A 21,884-nucleotide genomic window follows, 5' to 3' on the forward strand; every position below is an offset into this window, starting at 1 on the left:
TAAAGATGGGCTCAGCCCCTCCATACCACCACACTTCAGGCAGGCAACTTGGCATTTGGAACCGGAGGCCTGCTTACACACTTAACAATTAAGCAGCTGCTGAAGTGCTTTATTAGATTGGGTTAATCAGCTCCTCCCCAGAACACATTTTCTTTTCAATAGATGGAGCTGACATTTTCATGTCAGTAAATGAAGCTCTGCACTCTGATTTACTCCAGCCAAAATCTTCAGCTCCTTCCTGTTGCAAGCAGGAAGGAAATAAGTGTGCATTATTTAGTCTGCTCTATCTTCCTTCTTGTAAAATAAAGTAGGCACTAAGTTGCCACCAGTTCAGCTGTGGAATGTGGAATACAGATGCTGCATAAATTAGAGGTTTGAATCGCTCCTGGAATAGATATGGAATTATTAAACGCTGGGGCAAAAGTCTCTGAATTGACCTTTGGAGGAAAGTTGCTTAAATCAGTAGAGTGAAACCAAGAGGGGGGAAAGGTGCACTTCTGAAGAGAAGCCAGGTTCAGCTTTTCCTGGAACAGAGATGCAAATTCGAATGCACCTGTGCTAGGAAACAAACAAACAAAGCAAACATTTACGTGAGCAGAATCTCCCCCAGGCAGAGTCCCAGCACAGGAATAGCTCCACAGACCCCAGCAGCGGGGTTGTGTGGAACGGCATTCCCGGGGTAAGGAATGGCTCTCCACTCCCACATCGTGCTAATGCAGCGGGAGAAGAGCTTGCCAGCACAAAGAAAGTACTTTGACAACGCAAAATAAAGATTCGCTATTAAAAGGAAAAGAAATAAAGGCAAATCACATTTACCTGTGTGCTTCGCTATTGACAGCCACTGAGTTTTTAGGCCATGCCTCACCGAGAGCTTCCAATCAGAGCCTCTGCACCAGCGAAACCTCTCTCTAGATTGACAGGTGGCTGCCTTAACAGCAAAAATCAAATCTCATTCTGCAGGTTTTTCTCGCGAACCCCCTCTCCAGCGGCCCAGGGCACTGTGATTTCCGTGGGTCTTTTTCTTCTGAGCTGTTCAATTAGTTGGAAATGTGCCTCTGATGGACTGAAGCAGCTTGAGTGAACGCCTGAGCGCACAGCCAATTAGGCTCATTTGAAGTTCAGAATTGCCTTCTTTGGTGTTAAAACCCCATGTCAAACACTGGGTCTAAGATCATTTGTACTACAAAATGGATTGACAGAGCAGCTGCAACAGGGGGCATGCCTGCTGGACGGCTTAATTGTGGAGACTGAAGGGCCATCATGAACTGGCCTGTGGAGATTGTATCACCACTGCTGCATTACAAATGCTCTTTATTAACAGTGATCTGTAATCAATGAGCTCAGGCTTTTTGCCAGAGCTCCAAAATCAGATCGGGCAGCTCTTCTCACAAGGAATAGGAGGAGCCAGTGGAGCAGGGTGTTGAGCTGAGAAAAGGAGCCAGGGATGGGCTCCTCGGCACCTTGTTGGGGTTGTGAAGCTGCAGAGAAGGAAGGAGCTACCCAGTGGCACACAGCTTTCCTCATTTAGTAGAATATTCCTTACCTGGGTTGAGCACTCGGCCATGTCCAGGTAATTGCACTTCCATTGCCATGAATGCAATATGGTTACCTCAAGGAAGTGGTATTTTGTTTGTCAGAGATTACACCAGCTTGTATGGGTCTGAAGGAATAGTCACAGAACTGTTTAAGCTGGAAAAGCCCTCTCAGTCCAACCATCAATCCAACACCCCCATGGCCCCAAGTTGATTGAACACCTCCAGGGATGGTGACTCCACCACCATTCCTGAGCAGCCTCTTCCAGTCCCAGTTGATGGCCATGGTTGGACTTGATGCTCTCAGATGCCTCTTCCACCAGAGCAAGTCCGTGATTCTATGACAAGAGTAGTTTCTCTTCACTGACTCTTCCAAGCTGACACTTTTGTTTATTCCTTCATTATTAAAACCAGTGTCCTCTTACTGCAACCAGCTGGGTTGATCTTCTAGAAAGCAACCAATCTACCTGCACAAGCACTCATCAGGATGAGGCAGATGTAAAGCCAGTGTCAAAGCCAACTTTAAATTTAGCCCAGGTCAGCAAGAGCTGGCTGTAGCTACCTGCCCACTGCTTTTGCTACAAGCAAAACTCCACTGTTTGTTTTTAATTCAGAGCCATTTTGCCTTTGACTAATTCACTCCCAGAAAGAATCCCAGAAATGCCAATAAGAAACTCGAGTGAGCAAGGCAGGAACAGCTCAGCTAAGTGTGGCAAATCACACGGAGATGAGCTCTAGTGTCATAAAACTGTGACTCGAGTTGGTGCTCCACAATTGTATGAGCAATTAGTGTTTAGCTCACAGAGTATCACAGCACATTAGAGGTTGGAAGGGACCTCTAATGCATGGTCTTCTGGCTCCTCACAGGAAGGGACCTCTAATGCATGGTCTTCTGGCTCCTTACAGGACTCAGAGGGACAGGATTTACTTTTATTTACTGGTTTATGTTGGTTTTTTCCCCTTTTGGCTTTGTTTGGTTTGGGTTTGTTGAGTTTGGTTTGGGTTTTGTTTGTTTTGGGTTTTATCTGTACCACAAAGTATGGTTTTCTGTTCAGGTGTTTATTCCAGCTTTTATTTGATTTCCCTCTTTTCCTTTTCTTCCCCCTGAAGAGTTCATTTTGTTGTTCCCAGGAATCCCCACGTGGTTAGAAAGTCTGTTCAAATTAAACAGATTTGCATTGTGTCATTCTACATCAGCTGCAACACAAGCAGCAGGCAGCTGCAAATCATTTGAGGGAAAACCTCTGAAGTAAATACCTGCAATCATGGTTTAAATTATCTTTAGGAACTCGCTTTTACCACAACACACAGAGGAAACAACAGCAAGCCTGACACTGGTTAGGCTGCAGATTGTCTCAGTGCTACCTCATGTCCCTCTATGGTAGAATCACAGAAATTGAGTGGCCAGGTGTTTGCTCATAATGATGCTGCTGCAACCAAGGGAGAAGAGGGAATGGATTGAAGCTTGAGGAGGGCAGATGTAGACTGGAGATGAGGAAGAAATTCTTGACAGCAATGTTGCCCTTTCCACTGGAACAGGTTGCCCAGGGAGGTTGTGGATTTCCCCTCCCTGGAGGTGGTCAAGGCCAGGTTGGGCAACCTGAGCTAGTGGGAGGTGTCCCTGCCCATGGCAGGAGGGGTTAGAAATGGATGGTCTTGCAGGTCCCTTCCAACCCAAAGCACCCTGTGAATCTATGAACAATAACTGCTATTATTCATAGACTAGGAGCAAGCTTCCCTCCAGTCTTGAAATACTCATTGCAGCTCTACCTCTGCCCTCTTCTCTTAGCTATCAGAATGGAATAACAGGAAAGAGATACCTTAAATAAAAGTATCCTGCTCCTCATGTTACATGGACAATTTCTAAACATGCAATAGAAAAAGAAATCAATTTAATCAAAGATGCTGTGTTTAAATGGGTAAGATACCCCAAGAGGGGGAAAAAGTCTCCATGGCATTTTTACCTTACACCTGTTTTAATCTACTGCCTGCATGGACAACTGGTAAATTAAAATCATTTGAGCCAACCACAAAATGATCAGTGATTAAAAGAAATGCTGTATTTAGAAGCAACATAAATATTCCTGACAGCTCACACAAGCAATTGCCATCTGACATACAACCTCGCCTATGTTCCACGTTGCTTAAAACACGGCCTGAAGGCCTCCTAGAAGCTTACAACTGCTTCACCCAGGATGAAAGCAAAATAAAAGCATCCATGCATGTGAAGCACTTTATTTCAGGATTTCCCAGACACTCCAAGACACTGAGGTTCCAAAAGCCTGCTCAGCTAAGTGAAACCCTTTGCTCACCATTAAGTACCTCTGCAGTGGCTGTTAAGCATCAGAGAGTCACACATTAAACAATCGGCTTTCAATTAGGTCTTCTTCCCTTGCTCAAATCAGAGCAGGAATCCAAAAGTAGGTTGAGGAGTTCGAGAATCATTCCATGTGCAGAGGCTGATGAAAGGAAAAGTAGAACATGCTGGCTAGGGGGGATGAGGGATGGCAGCAGGTAAGCAGCAAGCTCTTCCTCATCCCACCAAGCTGGGACATCCTAACTCAAAGCCTTGCAGCTGGCAAAAGTCTCCTGGGGCTTTTCAGATCTCGGGAGCTCAGCCCCAGTTTTGAAGCAGGGATACATTCCCTGTGTTTTCTGTCCTGAACTATCCTGTCACAGCTGTGCTGACAGCCCCACAGTATCATAGTATCATTCAGGGTTGGAAGGGACCACAAGGATCATCTAGTTCCAACCCCCCTGCCATGGGCAGGGACACCCCACACTACATCAGCCTGGCCAGAGCCTCATCCAGCCTGATCTTAAACACTTCCAGGGACAGGGCCTCAACCACCTCCCTGGACAACCCATCCCAGGGCTTCACCACTCTCATGGGGAAGAACTTCCTCCTCACCTCCAGCCTGAATCTCCCCACCTCCAGCTTCATCCCATTCCCCCTAGTCTTATCACTACCTGAGATCCTGAGCAGTCCCTCCCCAGCCTTCCTGTAGGTCCCCTTCAGATACTGGAAGGCCACAACTAGGTCATATATGTATTTATTTTTAACCCCCTAAAGACAAGATCCTAACGAAAGAGCTCTTGTTTGTTGTGCTGGAGGCAGCTCCCTCTGAACGCTCCTCCAGCCAGGCCAGAGCTATTCCACAACTTCTCATCATCCTGCAGTGCAACCATTCGAAAGCATGGCAGCAGCCTTCCTGACTTTGCTGTGCTGCTCCACTTCCTCCAACAACAACAACAAGAAGAATTAAACCAGCTGGCATTCGGGTCCACTGGTTCCTAGGAAGAGTGGGAAGAATCTGATGTGGTGTGCACCCTCAGTCTGTGATGTCTGTGCCAGCTTGAGTTTCATAATTGAATTCAATTCCAGTAGGGCAGAGCACAGCAACACATTTCATAAAGCAGTAAAGTATGCAAACACGACACCAAAGTTCTAATGCAGTATTCATATGCATGCTGGGATGGCATTTGTATAACACAGCACTTGCACCAGAGGGACACTTAATTAAAAGCAGATCCTTTGTATCTGATATCGAACCAGGCCCAACAATTAATTCATTCTAATGCTATTTTTTTTTTCCCCTATCAGGAGTTAGTCTTTAATTATGGTGGAAAAACGTAGCATGCACATTCGATTTGAATTAAAGCAACCATGCTAAGGCTCAGCAAGAAGCAAAAAGGGGAAAAGCATTTTGTAAGAGGGGAGGGGAGAAAAACAAATCCCCCAACCATGTACAAACTGCAGGAGAATGCTGGTTCTGAAGGGAAAAGAGGCTGCCATGATAGAAAAGGTAGGAGATGGGCAGGTGAAAAAGAGTCTCTTAACATCACTGCCCATAGATGCCTTAATAACAGCAACAGAATCATCCTTACCCAATACAATACCCCAAGTAAAGATGTTCTCTGCCTCTGCTCTCTGACTCACAAGGGGTTGGACTCACTAGAAGACTCTAAAGCAGTGCTGGGTTTGAGGGTTTCCTTTTCTCTCTCTTTAATTCGCTTTCATGTGTTTAAAGAACAGCAGAGCTTTAGAATACATATGAGCTAGAACACAGCAGATTCCACCTAAACATGACAAAAAACTTTACTGTGAGGCTGCTGGAGCCCTGGAGCAGGCTGCCCAGAGGGGTTGTGGAGTCTCCTTCTCTGGAGACTTTCAAGAGCTGTCTGGATGTGCTCCTGTGTGACCTGCCCTGGATGATCCTGCTGTGGCAAGGGGGGAGTTGGACTGGATGATCTCCAGAGGTCCTCTCCAACCCTACCATTCTATCATTCTGTGATATTGTGTATGAAATAAACCCAGAAGAAGGCAATTCAGATAGGTTTGGGTTTTTTTTTCATTGTCTTACAACTGAACCTGCAAGAGCTCCAATGTGATCACTCTCCTTACTCCAGAATGAACATGGCATTGCCCTGCAACTGCCCAGAGATACCTGCAGCCTGCCTGCCAAGGGGCCACCTCCAGCACAGCTCTCTGCAGAGCTCTGCATTGGTATTTGTCAGTCATTTCCTGGTGATTTATAACCCACCTAAAGTCCTTCCTTCCCCACCTCTCCCCCATTCCCACTACTGCAGGAATCTGTGATGAATAGGATGGCAAATCCACAGCGTGAGTATTAGTTAACAGCAGGCTGTGACTGCAGCTTAAAGCTGAAGAGAAATCAAGAAGCCTCAGAGGAATTACAGAGGTTTTAATTCATTTAAACTGACCAGCCCTGGTTTCACTACATTGTGAGCCTGCAGCATCCAGGGTATCTCTGGCACTCTGCTAGGCATGACAAAATAGACATATTTTCCTTCTTTACAGCAAAATTATTAGCCTCCTCCTTCACCCAGATGTCAGGCTCTTTTGGGGTACAAACCCTACAACTGCATCCTTCAGCTGAGGTTTAAAAGCAGAAAATCCCTGTCAAGAAACCATGGAATGTAGTTATGTAACACTTGGCCTGAGTTCAGTCTCCTACTGAGTGCTTTTCTCTAAGCCAAAGGGGTTTGCAGTGGAAAACTGCCTGGATGTCCAGGCTGGGGAGCAGGTGCTTTCGATGGTAGAGTGCTCTTCTGGTTCCTCAGGGGCTCAGCTTTAAGAAGGTATAGAATCATAGAATTTTGGTTTGAAAAGCCCTCTAAGATCATCCAGCCCAACCATCACCATAGCCACTAAACAATAGAATAGAGTCAGAGAATAATTAAGGCTGGGAAAAGCCCTCTAAGATCAAGTCCAACCATCAACCCAACATCACCATGGTCACTAAACAGTAGAATAGACAGAGCACTAGTAAGGTTGGAAAAGAGCTCTAGGATCATCAAGTCCAACCATCAACCCAACATCACCATGGCCACTAAACAATAGAATAGAATCAGAGCACTAGTAAGGTTGGAAAAGAGCTCTAAGATCATCAAGTCCAACCATCAACCCAACATCACCATGGCCACTAAACAATAGAATAGAATCAGAGCACTAGTAAGGTTGGAAAAGAGCTCTAAGATCATCAAGTCCAACCATCAACCCAACATCACCATGGCCACTAAACAGTAGAATAGAATCAGAGCACTAGTAAGATTGGAAAAGAGCTCTAAGATCATCAAGTCCAACCATCAACCCAACATCACCATGGCCACTAAACAGTAGAATAGAATCAGAGCACTAGTAAGGTTGGAAAAGAGCTCTAAGATCATCAAGTCCAACCATCAACCCAACATCACCATGGCCACTAAACAGTAGAATAGAATCAGAGCACTAGTAAGGTTGGAAAAGAGCTCTAAGATCATCAAGTCCAACCATCACCACCATGGCCACTAAACCATGGCTCAAAGTGCTGGTAGCTCCTTCCCATTGGAAAGGGAAAGATGCTGTGTTTCTAGGTCTCCCTCTCAGCAGGAGGAAAAGAGTTGGGACCAAAGGCCAAGATGTTCTCCTGACCCTGTCAGGATGCTGCAAGCCATAAAGTCTAGTTTGAGGAAGCCACAGCTAGACGTGTGGCTTTCATTGCAGCTTATGAAGTTTAATCTACAACTGAGCTCATCGAATCCACAAAGCAACACAACTCAAGGCTTAAAGGGCTTTCTGGGCAGTGTGAGCTGTGACACAGAAAATGAAGTTTGGCAAAAGCACAACCACAAAACACAACTGAGGAAACCAAAGGCTAGCTCCAGCCACTCTGTCAAGGCCACGTTCCATGTTTTTCACAGCCCTGGGTGTGGATGACAGCCAGGTCATTTGTGGCCCTTCAGCAGCCTGCTCTCAAATGCCCCAGTGTCAAATGGAGACAACAATGATGGGAAGCCTTATGATGAAGTGTGCAAAGCCCTGAAAATCTTCTCCTGCCTAGATGTGGCTAAATGAATTTTAAATCCTTTCCATGGTCTAAAGAAGCACATCTTTTTGAGGGCATTTCCAAGTCTTGGCAAGGCCTTGCTTCTGGAAGATGAAGTCATTCGGTCTGTTATCACAACTGCCGTGTCACAGAGGACTGCTTCACTGCTTCCAGGAGCAAGGTCTGACTACAAATATCAAACCAAATCAATCCAGGCTGTCAGGGTTCTGGGGTTCCTCAGCAGTGATGGATGGCTTCTCGCTGTGTGTATTCACAAGCAGAGTTTTCCTTCAGGCTCTGCTGGTTTAGTTCTCTATTCCCCAATGCTGTGGGGTATGTTATATCCCTTTGCAGCCTGCAGCAAGTCAAATAAATAGCTGGAGCTGGAGACTGACCAAATTCCTTGATTTTCCTGCAGTGAGGAAAGGAGCTTTCAAGCTATCCAATTTATCTAGCTAGTGTTTTTCTAAAGCACTTCTCATATTTAGTATTTCTCTTCAGCTGGCAGCTGACCAATGTCCCTAAATGTGCCTTTGTACCAAAAAAAACTATCCCCCAAACTCAACTTATCTTCATTATGTCCAGGGAATTTAAATGTTATTATTTGCTAAGTGCTGAGGTCTGTTAGCAGCCCCAGCACCAGGGCAGCTGCTGCTGGCCATGCAATATTAATGCACTTCTGTCACCTCAGAGTGCAGCTTTGCCTCCACATTTCAGCACTGTGCTTGAGGTGGCCAAACCTTGCCAAAGCATAATGCTAATCTGCAGGACCCTGGGAAACCTTCCTCTCCCTGGGCACTCAGGGACATGCTCTGGCAAGGCTTCACCTGCAGCTTCATCACTACTGGTACTTGCTCTCCACAGTGTGTGCTAAGCCACGAGATAACTCCTGGGTCAGGGTCTGCAAGGCACTTCCTACTTGCTGCCACTAGTTTCAGTCAATATTTAAGAAGAAATTCTCAACAGTGAGGGTGGGGAGACTCTGGAACAGGTTGCCCAAGGAGTTCGAGAGAGACAGGGAACAGCTGGAGAGAGTCCAGGGGAGGCTGCAAAGCTGCTGAGGAGCCTGGAGCATCTCTGTGAGGAGGAGAGGCTGAGAGCCCTGGGGCTGTTGAGCCTGGAGAAGAGCAGCCCCAGAGAGGATCTGAGCAATGCTCAGTAAGAGCTAAAGGCTGGGGGGCAAGGGGCTGGGCTCTTGTCAGTGGTGTCCAGCAACAGGATGAGGAGCAATGGATACAAACTGGAACCTAGGAGGTTCCACATCAACATGAGAGGAAAAATATTCATTGTGAGGGTGCTGAAGCCCTGCAGCAGGCTGCCCAGAAAGATTGCAGAGTCTCCTTCTCTGGAGACTTTCAAGAGCTGTCTGGATGTGTTCCTGTATGACCTTTAGCAGGGTAGTTGGACTAGATGAACCCTAGGGGTCCCTTCCAACCCCTGCCATTCTGTGGTATTATCAGTGTTGCAGTTGGATGGAAGGTCTAAAGACATGTAGGCAGGGCAGACAGTCCTGAAATGATTCATCTTTATTTCATCCTGCTTAGTAATGGTGTAAATGATCCTGTCAAATGTGTTTCTAAACCAGTTAACTGCTTGCTCCAGCCCCTGGATGAGGTACTAGCTGTTGTGTTTCTGGAAGTGGACATCAGGAGAAAGCTCTGAACTGCACACAGGCATCCAGCTGCAAGGTGATTGTCAAAAGCTGTGAACCTCACTGCAGCTCTTTGGACATCAGGAATGCAACAACAACTGGTTCCCAGCAGATGCTGGAAAGGGCCACAGCACTGTGGCCCTTCTGTGACTAATAATCACTCCTAGCTGGAGAGAAATTCCACTAAATCAGTGGTAAAATCATTGTAATAGGAAACACACATTTTCATTTGAATCAGTGTGAACATGATTAGGAGGCTCAAATCAGTATTAGTTTATACTTACTTGCATGTCGAATCAGAGCAGGACATAATTACTTTCTTATGCTCTTTTTGCATGTTTGCCTGCACACAGGCAGTAAATTTACTCTGCCTTCCCTCAGAATAAATTCAACCTTGCTGCAATAAGTTCTCTGGGTAACAAAAAGAGCTGAGATTTACAACTACTCCCTCTACAGAGCAAGACAAAAAATCCTGAACATGCCAGCTCAGTGAAAAGCAGGAACTGGAAAAGTCCAGCAGAAGGTCCATGTGAACTTGAATATCACAGAATGGTGGGGGTTAGAAGGGGACCTCTGAAGATCCCCCCAGGATCACCTAGGGCAGGTCACACAGGAACACATCCAGACAGCTCTTGAAAGTCTCCAGAGAAGGAGACACCACAACCTCTCTGGGCATCCTGCTCCAGGGTTTCAGCATCTTCACAGTGAAGAAGTTTTTCCTCATGTTGAGGTGGAACTTCCTGGGTTCCAGCTTGTGTCCCTCATGCTATCAGAGGGCAGCACTGAAAAGAGCCTGGCCCCATCTTCTTGCCCCCCACCCTTCAGATATTTACAAGCCCCAGGGCTCTCAGCCTTTGCTCATCAGTCAGATGTTCCACTCCCTTCATCATCCTCATAGCCTGTTGGACACATTCCAGTAGTCCCCTGTCCCTCTTGACCTGAGGACCCCAGAACTGGGCACAATCCTCCAGATGTTGTCTTACCAGGGCAGAGCAGAGAGGGAGGAAAATCTCCTTGACCAGCTGGCATCCCAGGACACCGCTTGCCTTCGTGGCCTCAGGGCCACATTGCTCTCCCATGGATAACTTCTCATCCACCAGGACCCCAAGGTCCTCCTTGGAGCTGCTTTCCAGCGGGTCAGTGCATCATACCCTGTGGGAAAATAAAACAGAAAAGCTAATTAAATGTATTTGGCTGATTCTATGTTGTACCTTTGCTGTTCCTTCTCCAGGCTTTGGTCCTATTTTGACTGATTTTTTTCCCTCTGTGATATATTTGAATTCCAGAGTATTTGCTATTTCTGAGGCCAGCATTTTTGCTTGGAGTAAAAAAAACAACCAACACAAACCAAAACAATCTCTAAACCACTTCCATCTGATTCATGATGCATGTTGTATATTTACTCAACAAGATCTCTGTAAATTCCATCATTTGTCTGATTTATGCACACAGCTGTTTGATCACAGTTTGGTTCTTGCTCTAGAGCTCCAACCATGCAACATCAAACTTCACACTGGAATTCTTCAAGCCTGTGTCATGGTTTGGTTGATGGTTTCAAGAGGACAGGATGATGGCACGTTCACAGAGACACTGACACATGCACTCAGGGTGGGTTTTCTGTGTTGATCTATTTCATTGGTCACAGCAATACACAAAATGTGATTGCAGGAGGGAAGAGCTCAAGAAGCAGCAGAGTCTGGCTCTGCACACTGCTCTCCTAAGACACACACCTAATATTATGGCACATAGGATATGCAGCACCCATTGATGCACCACCAAAATTACCATCGCAGAATGGGTTGGGTTGGAAGAGACCTCAAAGCTCATCCAGTTCCAAGCCCCTGCCATGGGCAGGGACACCTCCCACCAGCCCAGGCTGCTCAAGGCTTCATCCAGCCTGGCTTTGAACACCTCCAAGGAAGAAGAATCCACAACCTCCCTGGGCAACCTGTTCCAGTGTCTCTCCACCCTCACTGCCAAGAATTTCTTCCTAATCTCCAGTCTCAATCTGCCCTCCTCAAACTCAACATATTCATCTTGTTTTTATCTCTGACTCCACACAGTTACTTACTTTTTAAAGCCACTGAAGCAGTGATCAGGGTTTGTGTTTTTTTTTAAAGACAATTCTCATTTCTATCCCCAATTAGTTTTATTTATGCTGATAGCAGAAAAATTAATGACTGACAAAGAATACAAGAACTATTTGCAGGGCTCAGGAAAAAAACACCCAACCAACAACCCAGAAAGGAAGCATTCAAGTCGCAGTCCCTTTCATCTCTTGCAGCTTACTGATCACAGACAGAAGGGAAAAATGTGGAACATATTCCAGATTTCCTACTTGACTCTGTTGTTTCAGTGCCAAGAGAAAAACGAGTAAGATATTATGTAAAATATTAAACATTATGAGTCAAATATTCTTCAGGGGGGGTGCTAGAGGAAAGGCAGCCAAGAGAGAATGCTTTGCACGAGCAGTAATGATATTGACTTCCTTCCCAAAATGCTTTTGGAATACAGAGCTCCAAAGTGACAAGTACCTTTAACAGTCATCATCATCATCATCAAAGCCACTCAGCTTCCCCCAGAAAAGCCTCTGACTATTCAACACAAATCACAAACATAAAGGAAGCCAATTTTGGTCAGATTTCCAAAGAATTCAAACCACTGAGTTTCAGAGGTGGTAAAAGTGCAGAGTTAGTTCCTAACCAGGTCACTCAGTGCCTCCTCACGTCACAACTACAGCTCTCGGAGTTTCATATGATTCATGGAATGGTTTAGGTTGAAAGAGACCTTAATGATCATCCAGTTCCAACCCCCTGCTGTGGGCAGGGTCACCCCCCACCAGCCCAGGTTGTTCAAGTCTTCATCCAGCCTGGCCTTGAACACCTCCAGGGAGAGGAGGTGTTCAATCACTCTATACAGAAAGAGTGATTTCCCATTGGAACGGGTTGTGTTCAATCACTCTATACAGAAAGAGTGATTTCCCATTGGAACGGGTTGCCCGGGGAGGTGGTGGAGTCGCCGTCATTGAAGGTGTTCAGAAGGAGACTTGATGGGGTGCTTGGTGCCATGGGTTAGCTGTTTGGGTGGGTTGGATTGGTTGATGGGTTGGACACGATGATCTTGAAGGTCTCTTCCAACCTGGTTTGGTTTATTCTAATAAAGGTTTATTCTAATAAAGGACATCCACAGCCTCCCTGGGCAGCCTGTGCCAGTGCCTCACTCACACAAGCAGACATTGCTCTCACTGGTGTGCAGAGACAATCACTGAGCTCTCAGTGGCCAGTTTAGCTATGCCAAGGGTAGATAAGCATCACTGGGATGAAGACATCTTGCATTGTAACAGTGAACAAGAAATGAACTGAACTAGAAGTTGTCAGCAGGCAAAGCAAGCCAGGACTTCCTTCTTATTTATATAGCTGGTTAAGATCATAGAATTGTGGAACAACAGAATCATGGAATCACAAAATCATGGAATAATAGAATTGTGGAACCAGAGAAGAATAATAGACTCATAGAATCATAAAATCCTGCAATAATAGAATCAGAGAATAATAGAACCATGAAATAATAGAACCATACAATCATGGAATCCCTGTACCCATCTTGGAGTGCCACAGTGGGCAGGCTTTACACAAGGTCCTCTTACAGAGCTTGGCAGCATAAATATATACAAAAATATAATACACACAAATCAGGAGCTATTCTTCCCTCCCTCCCATTCATGCTGCTTTGGTAAAACATGGAATATTCTCTCATCAAGGTGAAGATGGGAAGAATGCAACCACCAGGTGACTGCTGGCTTGCTGGTTGCCCTTCCTGCCTCCCAGCCCTCATGTTTTGGAAGCTAAGTTTTTGTCCTGCATTTGCATTCAAATTATAGCACTGGGGAAAATTAAGGCTGATTTTGGTTTTAGGTTGGTTGGGTTGGGTTTTTTTTTCCCCGTCAGCAGATCCAAACCTTTTGTTTTGGTCACAAGGAACAGCAATGTGTCACACAGCAGGTAATTGTTCAGCACGGGGGAGCAATCAGCTACCCAAAGTGATGCAGGCAGCATTAAAGATTTGCTCTCAATTAAGCCTGGAGTTTAAAAAGACAAAAGTCCCTGGTCTTCATTATTTTCATTCTCATCTTGTGCTGAACTTCTAGTCAAGGAAAAAAAAAGGCAGCCAGATGATCCTGACACAGAGGAAGGGCCAACAGCTTGCTCTGGCTTCTCGCTCCCAGGACTTTGTGTAGAAATTTGAGAGAACTTTGGATTCAGCTTTGCTGGAGTGATGGAAAGACTGACAGCAGCTCCTTCCCCTTGTAAAAACCCTCAGCCAGCATGAAGCCTACTTAGTACAATAAACAACACAGTGTGAACTATTTTTGCAGGTGAGATATCCTGCTGGTGGCCCACCCATAAATCAAGGACACTGCCTAACAGCAAGGGCAACAGCTCCAGCAAAAAGAAGGGGAAATGAAGTGTTGCACATAACCCCCTACTGATTGAAGGTCACAGACCCGTTGAGACTGACAATTTATTATAATTTATTAGTGTTGCATTTCTTCCTTAAGCCAGCAGGAGCGTCAGAATCCCAGCACATGAATTCTGAAAGCCCCAGGAAGAATAAGAAGTCTTTGCACACCGTGCAGGGCGTGTTTGAAGGGAAGGGAAATCAGGTGAAAGTGGCTGATTCAGCCAATTTGCCTTTGGCTAAAGCAGAGTTTGAAGGATGGGTGAAAGGCAGCATTTGTAAACATCTTGAGACAGACATGAAACATGCCAGAAATTATTAACCACCTGGTGACAGAGAGAAATGTGCCAAAAATTTGACTTTCCACAATGCTTGGTGCTTGATATGAAAAACCTCCTGGAACTGGTACTGTAAACAGTCATTAAATGAATCCAACCTCTGGTTCTTATTAGGCAAGGGATTAAGCCCCTGAGAAGTCAGGAGGACCCCATACTTTTGAATGACTGTTTGTCCTTCATGTAGACAGGACTTGGAGCCCAGAAATAACTGAGCTTCTGTTCAGTCTGCTCACTGCAGAGGGCTCGGATAAGATGACCTTCGAGGGTCCCTTCCAACCTCCTGCATTCTGTGATTCTCGGCTCACACATTAAAAGCTTTCAGCTGATGCCAGCTTACACAGAAAGCTCCATGCCACATGAAGAGACAACCCACGAGCTTCAGGACTCCCACACTGATGGGGGGAAAGTGCAGCAGCTTTGCATAGTCCCAAATATTGTATAGATTTAAAAAAACCCAAACGTTCCTAACAAAGTGAAAATTCTTCCCCTACCTCTCTTAGGTCTTTCCTCTAGAAATCTGAGACTTTTTTCCCTCTCTAAGCTTTGCCCCTACCTCTCTTAGATTCCCTCCCCTCTTAAATGTCCACCACCTCTCTTAGATATTTTTTCCCCACTACCTCTCTTAGATCACACACACAAACACACACTAAGATTTCCCACCCCTCTTTATTTTCCCCCTACGTTTTGGTATCACAATAGCTAGGAAGTATTCATGCTCACCAAGTGTTTAACAGTAGGAATCCCCAAGTTTCTGCCCCCAAAGTTGTGATCTGGGGAGTTAAGGTAGAGTCTGTGCAGCCAGGGGATCATTCCACGCAGCCAAACAAGCCAAGTGAAAATTCTCCAGCTTCACACGACCGGACTGATAAATCCTCAAGATTTCCTGGGAAGGCAACATGAATATCAAAGTCATGTGTGGGGGAACATTTTTTTAATCAGTCATACCATTTAAAAAGCTCCTAAACCAGAACAATGCAGTGCCCCTCAGGAAAAGGAATGATCAAAAGAGCCAACCCCTCTGGCAGATATAAATCACCCCACCGAATGCATTCCCAGAGGGCTCTTAGGTTGGGGCGCTGCAGGCAGTTGGCAGATCCAGTTTGCCCATATGGCGCAGCGTCTCCTCCTTGGGACAGTGAGGTGCCAGCTTCACCTCTTTCCCTGCAGATCCCAAATTCCTGCTTCAAAAGACCTTTGGCTGGAACCTAAATTGCTTTGCTGGTGAACTCCCTCTTTCTGTCCCTCTGCTCTGCCTGTCCCTGCTCCATTCGTTCTCAGTCTTCTCACTCTCCTTTTCACTCACCCCCACTTGAAGTGCTCAGCTCTGAACTTGGAAATGCCATTTCACACAGCACCCGGGTGAAAGCATGCTCCTTTAAGAAGCAGGTACAGATGGCAAGTCCATCAGCTAAGTTCACACTGGAGGTCAAGAGAGGAAAAGGAAATTACCCCTCGTACTCATCTCAGCCCCTGCCCTCTTCCACTGTCTCTGCTGGCCGCTGGTAAATTTAGCTCATTGCTTCCCCAGCCAGCACCCAGCTCAGCCAGGGACAGTGGGAAATCAATATAGCCACCACATTTGACCTTAGCACCTTTAAACCACTATCTTACAAATCACTCAGGACAAGCAGTCATGATCACAGAGTTAGGAGGGAGGTCAGCTAGTCCAAAGGTGGAATCAGCTGCACCTCAACCCTTCCTGGCAGATGTTTGTCCAATGTTTTCTTAAAACCCCCCGGCAACTGAGGCTCTTTAGCTCCCCTCAGAAATCTCTTCCACTGAGTAATTAACCTCCCTGATAGAACACTCTTTTCTCAGGCCTAACTTCAGCCTTCCTAGCTGCATTTTGGCGTGCAGCTTCTCACCCCACAGACCAATGGATCAAAGTCCTAAAGGATGCCTGGGTAACGTTTTGTGAATCTCACCTGTGTGGCAACCTTTAACGTGCTCAAAGACTTACATCTGGTCTTTGCTTCTCTCTTCTTTGTCCTCCACCATCACAATTCTCTCATGAAAGCCCTCATTTGCTAGGTTGCTGATCAACCTTTTTTGCCCTCCCCTTCTTCTGGTCCACAAACTTCTGGAGCTAGGGTGCCTCTAATTGGATGCAGCAATGCTGGAGCTGAGGCCAGGACTGAGCAGAGCAGCTGGTTTACACATCAGAGCCCTTTTTGGACATCCTGAGACACTGTTTGCTTTTCCAAAAATACTGCTGGCAGAAGTTTACCACCAAGAAGACAGCTCAGCTTGGGGTCCCTTCCACTTGCTGGGCTCTTTCCTGCAGAACTGCCAGCCAGGTGGAGATGCACCTTCAGGAGACAGCACAAAACCAGAGGAAACCTCCCTTCTATGTTGCAGGACTCTGGGGGGGGCTTGACTGTTTATGCTGGTTGTTACTTAACAGCTTATTACCTTCAAGCAATGCCTTTGCTTATTTGTCCCTTCATTTCCCTTGGACTCTAGTCCACAGCCTGAAATTGTGACAGGGGAGGCTTAGGTTGGATATTAGGAAAAATTTCTTTGTTGTAGGAGTGGTCAGGGATTGGCACAGGCTGCCCAGGGAGGTGGTGGAGTCCCCAGCTCTGGAGGTATTGAAGAGTTGTGTGGCCATGGTTTAGTGGTGTTGGGCTGATGGTTGGTCTCAATGATCTTAGAGGGCTTTTCCAAACAGAACACCTCTATGATTCTAGTTTCACCAGCTCCTCAGTAACTCCTGAAGAAGAAGACACAATCAAGTTCATTAGCCTCAGGCCATGCTTGATGTGTGCCTTAGCTGGGCACGTCTCTTCAGGCAAAAAAGAAAGAGAAAGAACTCTGATGAGTAGATGATTACCTTCCAAAACTGCAGACAAAGGGAAGTCTTTTCCAAAGGAGCTCTAGGTGGTCTAGGAACTCAGGTCCTACTAATTGCACCTCGGGACTCAGCAGCAAGTCCTTGTTCCAGTAACCCCACTGATTTAAAACAGTTGTGGCACAGAGCTGAGGAAGAGGCCCAGAGATGTTTTATGTGCAAATAATGCAGTCTGCAGTGGTAGCCCAAAACCAAAAGAATTTACTGAGAGATATTCCCAAACAGGAACACATTAAATGTTTCTGATGAATCAAGAAGAGCTTTAGCTTTCAGATATCCCAATGGGTGCTGGTTGATTGCCTTTGTTATTTGGACTGTGTTACCTTGCAGCAGCAGCACACAGGGAATGATACCAAACCCCTCACAAGGACACAGAAAGCAGAAGAGAATTGGTTCACAGCTCAGATAAGAAGCACCTGCAGTTACAGAGCTTTCAAAGGCTTTGCTACATCATATTCTGGCTATTTGGACTCATGTTCATCCTGCTCAGCTTTAATTCATTTGAGCTGACCTGCTCAGACCAGCCATGCTTACTCTTAACTTTCCTCTGGGGTCAATTAAGAGAGGGCAAAAAACTTATTCAAAGTCTGCAGGATCTGAATCATGGCCTGGAGGTGTTGATCTCTAATAATTATGCATCTGCCTTATCAATTAGCAGTCATAGAATGGCTTGGGTTGGAAGAGGCCTCACAGATCATCTACTCGAACCTCGCTGCCATGGACAGGGACACCTCTCAACTAGACTCAACCAGACTGGCACTTCAGGACATGGCCCAGGGATTATGGAGATGCTGGGTAAATGGTTGGACTTGGTGACCTCAGAGGCCTTTCCAACCAAAATCATTCTATGCATACTTAGGAAGAATTGTTTTTCTAGTGAGGGTGAGGAGACACTGGAACAGGTTGCCCCAGGAGGTCATGAATGACCCCTCCCTGGAGGTGTTCAAGGCCAGGCTGGATGAGACCTTGAGCAGCCTGGGCTGGTGAGAGGTGTCCCTGCCCATGGCAGGAGGGGTTGGAACTGGATGATCTCAAAGGTCCCTTCCAACCCAAACCATTCTATGAATATCTTCATCTAAGATCATATTGCTCAGAGCCCCTTCCAACATGACCCTGAGTATGGCCAGGGAGGGGGCACCCACCACCTCTCACCTCATCCCTAGCTAGGAAGGTACCATCAAGTCATGCATGTGGCTTAATTTGGAACTGGGAGAGAATTCTTAGTGCAGCCACTCAGCAGTGTTTAACACCTAATGTACTCTCAGCATACACTTCTGAAGTGTTATTGCTCTGCTTTCCCTACCAGTAACTCACGGGTGAGTGTGGGCAGCACAGCATGGAGTCATTTGGAGCATTACTCCCACCACAAATCTTTCCAGCAAAATGTTCCACGCTCCCAAGTCTTGCACAGCCACTTGAAGTGGAAATATTTGCATTTCTGCCTGCCCTCTGCTGAGGGCAAGGCAGTTATGACTAAGTTACCTATAGTCAGTGCTGGGTTGATGAGGATCTAAACTTACAAACCCACAGCCACGGGGAAACTTCCAAACGAATTCCACCTCCCTGAAGATGTCACTTGGAAATCTGAGCAAGCCTGTCCGACCCTGGGGGTGAAAATCCAACCACCAAACATTCTGCACAGCAAGCTGAGCTTCCCTTCCTTCAGCAGCAAACAAAGCAAGCATTGTAATGACTTTTGATCCTGTAATCCACAGCAGAGCTCAGAGGTGAGCTAGCAATTTGCAGAGCTTTTACCCTGAGCCTCGCTGGCACTTTTCTGCTTTCCAAGCACACAATGTCCTGGTGGCCAACCCAGAGTGCAGAGATGGAGGGAAGCGCACAGAGCATGCTCTAAAAACTTCAATTGCCAACATTTTTCACCTCATTTAACTTTTCTTCTTCTACCACTTGATAATAGGGAGAAGAGACCAAATTCAGTTCCTTGTCCATTCCTGCATACTTACATCCTGAAGGAGCTCACGAGTCTCACTGTGAGGTGCAAGAAGTTTGCTGCTCAGCTCTACAGCCACTGAATCATGCATGCTTGGGCCACTGCTCAGCAAGGGTCAGTCCCACAGCTTCCCACACCACAGCCTGGTGAAACTGCTCTTTGCTGCTCTACAGCAAGAGACAGACACTGGTCCTCATGGAGGAAAGTTAGAAAGTGGTACAAGGCTTCCTCTTGTAAACACTTGTGATGGGGATGTGAGGATCTGTAGGGAAGCAAGGGAGGGAAGGAGGGAGAGCCCTTCCCATTCTTCCACTCCCCACATCTGCCTGCAAGGTGTGCAGCATCTCGGGGTGGAAGACCTGAGCCTGGCAATTGGTAAAAGCTAAAGAAGCCACCCCAAGTGCTGGGAAAAAACAGCCAGCCAGCAAACAGATGGTTAGACATGTGGGCTTCCTCCCAGGATTTCTACTTCAGGCTTTTGTTTTGTTTTCACAGCAAAAGGGGAAAAATGTGAACACAAACAGAGAAAGCCACAGATTTCTTTTCTGATTTTTTTTGGTCACAGTTTTCCTCTGAAGACAGAAAAGTCGTAGGTCTGGAAGCAATCTCACTGTCACATAGCTCATTTGCAAAAGGAGTGCAGAGTGTGAAATGAGCACAGAAACTCCCCACAAGTGCTTCTGTGTGCACAAATGATAAGATTTGATGGGAATTCTCTTTACACGTGTGAAATCTTGTGGTTCTTTAGCCACGGGAGTTTGCAGGCGTGAAATGAAATCACAGCTCCTGCACGCAGGCAGCAGCCGGGGAAAGCTCCACACATGCTGAAGCTGCAGCCTGGCATACAGCTTCTAAACAGCTCAGGAGCAAAAGCAAGTGTAATGGCAACTTCTAAAATCAACTTAGTGGAGTAAAAAATAGCTCAGTCCTTCCCTGCTGTGCTGTAGCTCAGCTTCCTGACCACCGGCCGTGCAGGGGGTGTGGTTCAGTTGGATTGCTTCAATGATAGATCAGTTTGTACTGATTTGTCTGTCATAGAATCATAGAGTGGCTGGGGTTGGGTTAGAGACCATCCAGCTCCAACCCCCCTGCCTTGGGCAGGGACACCTCCCACTAGCCCAGATTCTTCATCCAGCCTGGCCTTGACCACCTCCAGGGAGAGAACATCCATAGCCTCCCTGTGGCAGCCTGTTCCAGTGCCTCACCACCCTCACTCTAAAGAATTTCTTCCTCATCTCCAGTCTCAATCTGCCCTCCTCTAGCTTCAATCCATTCCCTCTCATCCTGTCACTGCAAGCCCCTGTCAAAAGTCCCTCCCCAGCTCTCCTGTAGCCCCTTCAGGTATTGGAAGGCTGCTCTAAGGTCCCCCTTGAGCCTTCTCTTCTCCAGCCTGAACAGCCCCAACTCCCTCAGCCTATCCCCATAGGGGAAGTTCTCCAGCCCTCTGATCATCTTTATGGCCTCCTCTGAACCCTGTCCAGCAGCTCCAGGTCCCTCTTATGTTGGGGCCCCCAGTGCTGCAGATGTTGTCTCAGCAGAGCAGAGGGGCAGAATCCCCTCCCTGTGCTGCTGCTCTCCCTGCTTTGGCTGCAGCCCAGCACAGGGCTGCCCTCTGGGCTGCCAGTGACCATTGCCAGCTCATGGTGGGTTTGTCATCATCTGGCACTCTACCTTCATTCCAGTATCCTCTTGCTGACATAAGGCAAACACAGCATGTGACAGCAAGCCTGAAGGAGGGGAAGGGAGCACAAAACTGACATGATTAATAGACCTGCCACGATTTGTTTGCCAGAATGACTTTGATGAACATGGACTTTCTTCTTTTCCCCCCAAGACTGTTAGTTCACTGCCATTTGTCTGTTGGTTCACATTAAGGGTAAAATCAGGCCACCAAACTGGCTAGAAAACAAACACCCCAGCAACACAAAACCAAACCTAAACACCACCACCACCTAAGATTCCTCCCTAATGAACTGGCTGAAGCAGATGAAGGTACTACAGGAAGATCCAAAGGCTCAGGGAGTGCTGCATGGTGTGTTTGAGTCACCTTTGTACACACAGAGACAGGCTAAGGGCAAGGAGGGACATTTTCCACTGCCTTCTAGAAAACTCCCAAAATGATAAAAATGATATGGAGAGAAGTGGTAAAAAGGAATGCAAATGGATACAGAGAAGAACTGTTTGAATAAACCAGAACTGCCCTGTTCCAGTCATCTAAAAGGTTGAGTAAAGTCATTTTGAACCAAGCTTTCCAGTCCAAGAACTCTAATCTTATGTAGCTTAATCCCTCTACAACTCCCTGACAGGAGGTTGTAGCACAGTGGGGTTTGGTCTCTTCTCCCTAGTCTCAGGTGACAGAATGAGAGGAAATGGCCTCAGGTTGCACCAGGGGAGGGTTAGGTTGGAGATCAGGGAAAATTTCTTTGCTGCAAGAGTAGTCAGGGATTGAAACAGGCTGCCCAGGGAGGTGGTGGAGTCCCCATCCCCGGAGGATGAGGACATGGTGGCATCAGGCTGATGGTCAGACTTGATTTTGGATGTCTTTTCCAGCCAAAACAATTCTCTGATTAGGAAAAAATCTAAATGAAGATGTTTTCCCACTTATAGTCATACTGTGGTCTGTCCCTGATGTGAGTGACCAGCCAAAGAGATGTGCAGCTTGCTGTGACAGGAGGAGACACTGATTCTGCAAGGGTGTTTCTCAGATAAACTCCTGTTTACTCAGAAAGCATTTCTGAGGTCCCAGAAGACCTCAGGTAGGAGGCAATTGATTT

General features: G+C 46.5%; 1 long non-coding RNA gene across 1 annotated transcript; it reads right to left on the reverse strand.

Annotated features, from left to right (window-relative positions):
- Positions 1-3,830: 3,830 nt before the first annotated feature.
- LOC137452179 (uncharacterized) lies at positions 3,831-15,158 on the reverse strand. Its single transcript, XR_010989993.1, has 3 exons — positions 15,029-15,158; positions 10,496-10,664; positions 3,831-3,991 (listed from the first exon to the last, which is right to left on the reverse strand). It is a non-coding gene; the product is annotated as an uncharacterized lncRNA (long non-coding RNA).
- Positions 15,159-21,884: the final 6,726 nt, after the last annotated feature.

Source organism: Melanerpes formicivorus, unplaced genomic scaffold (assembly GCF_026170545.1).
Source record: "Melanerpes formicivorus ecotype bairdi unplaced genomic scaffold, bMelFor1.0.p_v2 SCAF_50, whole genome shotgun sequence".
Classification (NCBI taxonomy): domain Eukaryota; kingdom Metazoa; phylum Chordata; class Aves; order Piciformes; family Picidae; genus Melanerpes; species Melanerpes formicivorus.